We start from the raw sequence: 7895 nt of genomic DNA, 5'->3' as shown, positions 1-7895 counted from the left end.
GGCACATAAAAGACACCATTTCGAGCGTGGCCGTTTTCGTGCGGGTGACACGTAAAAGCACCCACTACACTCTCTGAGTGGTTGGCGTTAGGAAGGGCATCCAGCTGTAGAAACTCTGCCAAATCAGACTGGAGCCTGGTGTTGCCATCCGGTTTCACCAGTCCTCAGTCAAATCGTCCAACCCATGCTAGCATGGAAAGCGGACGTTAAACGATGATGATGATGATGATGATGACATTCATTTGCTGTTGCATTAATTTTTGATTTTTAAAATTTTAATTCTAATTTTCATCACTTGTAACATATTATTTCTGGTAAGGTCTTTCTCATTCTCTGTATTTCCAGAATTTTAAAGGATTGACACTATCCAGTTTTTAATTCTAATTTGATTTCTACATGCCTCAAAGTAAATATATCTTTCCACTACAGTCAACCACTTTCATCCAACAGATTCCCATTATTTTCAAAAGCAGTTGCCTAGGCCAATCAGCATTCAATGTTTATTCAATGAGTTGTCATCATGAATACTTATAAACCACAAACACTCATAAACCATTGCAGTGTTCTAAATACTCACAACTGTCTGATGATCAGTTATGTGAAACTCTGGGTAAAAGTCTGCAAAGTCTTTTCAGCTACACACATACACACATGCATCTTTGGCAAAAAAATTCTTAAAAGTAAATATTTTATTTTATTTCTTTTGATGTGGGGGTGAGATTTGAAAACCTCCTGTTCCTATATATAAATACAGGATCAATTTCTTAATTTCTTTTGACTCACCTATTATTATTACTACCAATATACTATTTTGTACACTACCAAAAACACACACAAACACATACACACATGTGTGTGTGCACGCATGTGTGTATATGCACACACACACACACATATATTCTCTATAGTTTTTCTGTTAGAATATATGTATTTGTAACAAATATCGACAGAATTCCAAACACCAACTCACTGCATAGGAATTGAATTCAAAATCACTGTTTAGATGTAAACAGAATTAAAACATCAAACACAATTTTCTTTCAAGTGACTCGCCATTCAGATCTCGAAACATTAAGAATGCATTTTTATTAGTAGATAGTGAAAAAAAAACCCAAAAAACATTAGAATCTCAGTGTAGTAAACATTTTTGAATAAACAACATATGAGAATCTCATTTACAATTCTGTCTTTGGCACTTATTTTTTTAGCAAACCATTGGCTATAAACATATGGTTTGTCTGGTAAGAGACCAGTGGTTGTGACACATCTAAAGTTAACTTGCTGCAAGAATTTACAGCTACTATCATTACAAAACACACATCTCACAAGAACTGTTTTCGCTTGGTATTCATTTCTTTTCTGTCATTTGTAACAACAGTGTTGTTTTGGGTTCTTTGTGGTTTTCGTCAATGCATGTTGAAATCTTTAAAGAAAATTTTTGAAGTATCACATAGATGTAATTCTTGACACTGAATCTGAATTTGTTATTCATTTATTCCAGAAAAATTTCGCAAAAATTTTACAGGTGTTCAAAGCTTGATAATTTTCAGAATTTTCAGCCAATCAGAAAACCACGTTTGCTGCCTCATTCATCATCAGAGGGGAGGGGACACTGGCATGTCAAAACATTAAACTAGCTACAGTAAACAGTGAAAAACATTAAAACATTTTCTTTTCTTTTTTTCTTTTACTCATTTATTTGTTTCAGTCATTTGACTGTGGCCATGCTGGAGCACCGCCTTTAGTCGAGCAAATTGACCCCAGGACTTATTCTTTGTAAGCCTAGTACTTATTCTATTGGTCTCTTTTGCCGAACCGCTAAGTGACGGAGATGTAAACACACCAGACACACAAACATATACATACACATATAGATACATATATACGATGGGCTTTTTTCAGTTTCTGTCTACCAAATCCACTCACAAGGCTTTGGTATACAAAACTTAATCCATACACCAAATTTGAAAACAATTTGAGTAAAATTGTGGACAGTGATGAGAACCACAAAGATCCTTGTTTTGTTAACAAGAAAAAAATATTTTTGTATTTGGACTTCACAAAGATTTTCCCCTGTCAACCAAAATATTCTTGCATTACACTGGTAATCCACATCTCAAGAACACTACACACAGCTTTTCACCAAATTCCAAACCCTCAACCTTATTAATGATGACCAAAGCTTCAATATTCCAAAGAGTCCCCACATTCTAGACATACAATCCAACTGTGAGATCTATCTACATAGAGGTACAATTCTTGACTCTGCTCATAAACTCAGGTAACGCTTGCACTTCATTTGTGAATGTCACCCTTCCGCCAGACATCCTGCTGAAGAACTGAGGTTTGGTAGCATCTATATCTGGCATTGTCTTATATGAAATGTTCAAGTCAGTGGTAATTAAATGAATGTCAGAGTCAAAGCAGCAACAACTGCACCAACTGTTCATCACTGAAGAGCCAAATGACAAAACAAAAAAACATCACAGTTCTCCCATGTATGAAGCAGTTACTGGGAGATAACCCCATGGATGTAGTTATCTTAAAGCAGGCTTTTCACCAAGTGATTGCTGACTACTGTGCAATATTTCTGAGCTGCTACCAAAGAGTCAATGGCCATTGAAAATAATCCAGCCACTCACTTTGTGACTCATATCATCACAGATCAACCATTATGTTTTTAACCCAAACTGCAATAACTTGTTCCTGATTCTGCTAAGATTGCCAAAGCAAAGTTTAAGCACATACTGGAACTGTACATAGTTTGTCCGTCCAGCAGCAACTGGTCTTCATCCTTTCATATAATTCCCAACAAATCTGCAGATGATGAGTGGACTTGTCATGGCCATCACTTCTTAATCATGCACAAAACTCAACAAATACCTTGTCCCTTATTTACAGAAATTCTCTTCTACTCTTTATGGTGCTAGAGTGTTTTCAAAAATTAATCTGATCCAGCACACAATCAAATTCCCATCGAGCCAGAAGATATTCCTAAAATGGCCATTACAACTCCTTTCAGGCTTTTCGACTTTCCCAAAATGCCATTTGGTTTATGCAGTTCTTTATTAATTTTCTAATATTTCATAGATAATGTAGTCCAGGGTTTACTCTGTGTCTATCTTATATTGATGACTCATTTGTTGCCAGCACTACCAAAGGTGACCATGAAAAGCATCTGCAACTAATTTTCGATCATCTCTCTCACTTCAGTAAATGCCTTTGTGGGACTTCTTCTTTAAATTTTCTGAGACACTGTATCAATGAAAGAAGAATTCATTCTCTCAATGACATAGTTAAATCAATTTTAGATTTTCACACTCTTCAAGAAACTAAGGAAGTTTATCAGTCCGATTCATTTTCATCGTTGGTTTAAAACCCACTGGGTGGAATTTCTGCAACTCCTCACAGAAAGTCAAAGCAACTGCTTTCTTTCTTCTCCAAGTGATTCAAACCAGTTGAAATGAAATACAGTACTTTTAGCCAAGAATTGCTACCAAAGTACCTCGGTGTGAAACATTTCTGGCATAACTGGAAGACTCTCTATTCTCTATCTCTACTAATCACAAATCTCTCATGTATTGCATTCTAAACCTGAGTATCATTCACTGAGGGAAATTTGTTACCTCAATTTCATATCCCAATACACCACAGATATTAATTACATTAAGGGCTCAGATAAATCAGCAGTTGATGCACCTTCTTGTGTCCACATTAATGCACTGTATACCACTGCCTTTATAAATCGTCAAGAGTTAACCGTCAATCAGGGAAAAGATGAAGAACTCAAACTTCAAAATTCTTCCTCTCTTTCAAACTTCATCCTCTATCCTCTTTTCCAGGTTATATTTGGTGCAACATCTCTGCTGGCCACAAAGGCCCATATGTACATAAAAAGCACAGACATTTGGGGTATTTTCCTGCTCTGCACAACCTATCATATCCTGGCGCAAATCCCACTTTGAAGCTGATAACATCCCATTTCGTGTGACCTGGTATCAACAAATATATCAAGGAATAGGCCAAGAGTTATGTCCCTTGTCATATGGCGAAAGTTCATCGCCACAGACTATCGCTACCGTTTTAGAATTGCAAATATCTCAACCTGTGTGGATCGGCTTTCTCAATGGTCTGAAGCCATCCCTCTATGAGATACTGTTACACTTCAACATTGAATTGCATGATTTGGTACGCCTACTACAATCACAACTGAGGACGTCAGTTCGAATCCATTCTTTTCTCAGAATTGACATGCCTTTTAGATTGTAAATGATCTCCTACAATAGCTTACCGTCCTGCAGTCAAAGGTATAATGGAACGATCCCACTGACAACTGAAATCCACTCTTAGAGCTTTCCACAACAGCAATTGGCTAGAATACTTGCCCCTTATTATTCTTGGAATTCACTCCACTGTCAAAGACAAAATTGGTGCTACATCAGCCCACCTGGTGTTTGGCATGACACTAATATCACTCTTGTTTCTCCTCTGGAATACCCAGATCCAACAAGCCACATGCAGATTTTCACACTATTTCAGCTCTGCAATGGGCACAGAAAATGTCTTCTATCAATATTCCAACTCTTTTCAGTTAGATCACCCACTCACCATCTATGCAATTTAACCAACACTTTTATTCCTGCATTCACCCATTCTAATGTATGTTCCTGTATAAACTTCATACCTGCACTTTCTTCATTTTGCTTACGGCATTATCACTGGTCATTTCATTTGCAGGAGAGTCCTGTGGCAGGAACATTGGCAGGGTTACAAACACCAACTCACAGCATAGGAATTGAATCCAAAATCACTGTGTTCAGATGTAAATATAAATAAAACATCAAAGAAGATTCTGCCAAGGATTGATAACCTCAGAAAGCAACTAGCAATTCAAATCTCTGGTGGAAATATTAAGAATGTACCTTTATTAGTAACTAGTTGGCCAGTGAAAGAAACAAGAGAACAAACCAGTTTTACTTATCAGAATTTCAACTGTCATAAACATTTTTGGATAAACAACATATGGGAATCTCATTAGGAATTTTATCTTTGATGCCTTTTCTTTGACAGGCTATGGTTACATACAGGCATGGAAACTGACCAGTGGCCAAATATTTTGCTAACAACCAAAGCTGGCTCAAACTAGGTTTGTCAATTGCAAAATTAGTTCCAATAGGGTGATGGCTAAAAGCTCTACAATTGTGGAAGGAGCTTGGATTGTTAGTTCCAGGGCAGGATAAATTGACTGTTTAGGACAATTTGAAGTCAAAGCACATATTTGACTCTCATTTTGATCGACCTGATCACTATTAAAGATATCATTTTCAGTAAAAGCCAAATTTTCTGGAGACCAGGTTGATGCATTGTCCATGGCAAACATCAATGTCTTAGACGAGCTCTACATCTCCATCATTCTCTGAGTCAGAAATGTGATATGCAGGGGAATGTGACGTTGATGTAAGAAAGCCCCTTGATTCCAAAGTCTTTCATGGATTATCATCCTGATTAGATGCAAGTTGTTTACTTGCCAAAATGAGATATACCTAAGTAAATGAGCTTTTGTTAGGGTAAATATTCCCTTCAACTCTGTTACTAGAGAGATTGTCCAGGGACTATAGAGAAAGAGAGTCAATGACCCACTCTGCCCCTGGGCTACATGCAGATGGCCCCTACAAGATGCCATATAGCAACACTTTTACTTATTTACACATCCTTAATGTTGTAGGCGAGGAGAGGGCAATCATTGCACCCATAACTGAATGGAATGCAATATTGGAATACTGCAATAGATTGGTAAATTACATCTTTCAGTCTTTAGCTGTTGAGATATTCAGAGGAACTGGATTGCTGACAAGGGAGTTTTTGACTTTGTGTCCCAGCATACTGAAATATCAGTGAACATGCCTGGCTGGTTCATCACTTCAGCTTTGCAAGCTTCCACATGTTTCAGGTGTCTCAAAAGCTTTTAGAGGGGAACACCAGTGCCCTCTGGAGTGATAATTGATGGAGTATGCATACCTCTTTCTTTTGTTTATTTACTCCAATATTTTCTTTTCTTTGCAATAATTTTTTCTCTCTTCTTAGTATTTACTTTTGTTAATTGTATTCTTTTTCAATGAATAAATAATATATATACAATATGAATATTTGCTGAATTTGCCAGTCGTGTTTTCCACTTTTAAAGCTGTATACATCGCTATCCTCCCAATTTCATTTAGTGTTTTATCCCACAGAACCAGAAATAAACATTTTATTCAATTCATTCTTCCGAAAACAACACTGTTTTGGAGTAGTGGACCCTCGAAGCCCCATACTTTGTAGGAAAAGGAAACTACAAGGATCTCTTAAACACACTTCGTTTTTAGTATTCCCATGGCTCATGCAACAGAAATTAGGTTTCTGAAAAACAGTATTTCCCTATAATTTCAGGGTTTCCCCCCTCTCTCTCCCCCAGTTCTCACTTTTCCTTGAGGCATGGAATTTTCAAGGAACAGCTGTTCCAAAATTCCCCTCTCCTTATCCCACCATCCCGAAAATTACATCCCTCTTCTATACACGTTTTCACGTCATCTATTGACCGGCAACAATTCAGACTGGCCTTTAGCCACGCTGATTCTATCCTGTTAATCCTATCTCCAATTTAGGATAATGGGGAAACTGCCCCTCCTCAGATTAAATCTTGAAATAAAAGAGAAGGGGATGTCAAATGTAATGATCGAACGTTTAATAATACACAAAGAAAGTTTTTAATATGTAAATACTAACATACAAGAGTTGGGAAAATTGTTTAAATATCAAAAAGAAAGAAATTACCACCAAAACGACAAATTTAACAAATAATTTCTTGTGATTCTCTATCCACCAGTTATCTTTTTTCCCCCACCCCAAAGCGTACCAATATTTTCGCGTTTTACTTTGGAACTAAATTTAAGATTAAGTTTGTCAACAGGAAATACAAACATTATTTTGGAAAAATATAAACGGCTTTCAGTCGGTGTGCGCGCAAACAAGAACGGGATTGCATGAAACACTTGTAGATGATGCTGTATAAGAAAATGTCAACAAACAAAGGATTCATTTCACAACTGTGAAGTTCGAAGATCGATTCGCGAACTAGAATATTATCAACATTGGAAACAAAATGCACAATGAACAAGTTTTGTTTGAAATGAACAATATTAGTCGCATGTGTTTTAGCTTTATTAAATACGATAAAGATTTCCTATTTCATATCATTAAATAAAATATGCACAATGATAACGCACTCGCCTGGTGAAATTATGGTGTAAATATTCGAAACAAATTGGCTAAAAGCAGCGCCGTTTTAAAGCTTGGACATACTGGGCAGTTGCCCGGAGGCCTCACGGGTCTAGGGGATTAATTTTGTTCTATGCATGCTGTGATTTGCTGTCAATATATAAATCCTACAGGGCCCAGTGCACTGACTTGCCCGGGGACCTTTAATGCTTCTAAGACGGCCCTCGTTAAAAGGTAATTAATTTATTTAAAAAAAAAACATTTAAAACAAATAATAGTTATTATAACAAATTAAATCTAGGTGTTTAAAGAAAAATAAATACAGTAAAGAACGTGTAGTGGTTGATTTAAGTTTAAAGAACCAGCAAAACATTGAATAAAGAGAAACAAAACAAAAACAAAGAAAACTGTATAAACATTATCAGTTAAGCAGGAAATTTAGGAAGTTACGAATAAACAGGAACAACAACAAAAACGATAATAATAGCATCAGTTTTACCTGTTTAGATAATTTATGAAGATCATTATATGTAATAACAGAATTCTCCAATTCATCATCGTATATCACTGCAACCCGGTCTTTGAACTTATCTATTACATGCAAGACAAGATCGTGTAAAGTGCCCATAATTATATAT

The 7895-nt window shown here is 36.4% G+C and overlaps 1 protein-coding gene across 1 annotated transcript in view; it reads right to left on the bottom strand.

The window, feature by feature from the left end:
• The window catches only part of LOC106870454 (beta-alanine-activating enzyme), a 116740-nt gene extending 108865 nt beyond the window's left edge, over nucleotides 1–7875 (bottom strand). The window contains exon 1 of the mRNA XM_014916555.2: nucleotides 7757–7875. The gene's annotated coding sequence lies outside the window, so the exon portion shown is untranslated. The remainder of the gene's footprint in view (nucleotides 1–7756) is intronic.
• Nucleotides 7876–7895: the final 20 nt, after the last annotated feature.

The sequence above is a fragment of the Octopus bimaculoides genome, chromosome 16 (genome assembly GCF_001194135.2).
Source record: "Octopus bimaculoides isolate UCB-OBI-ISO-001 chromosome 16, ASM119413v2, whole genome shotgun sequence".
NCBI lineage: Eukaryota > Metazoa > Mollusca > Cephalopoda > Octopoda > Octopodidae > Octopus > Octopus bimaculoides.
The sequence above is the reverse complement of the archived record's forward strand: the minus strand, read 5'-3'. Positions and strand labels throughout refer to the sequence as shown.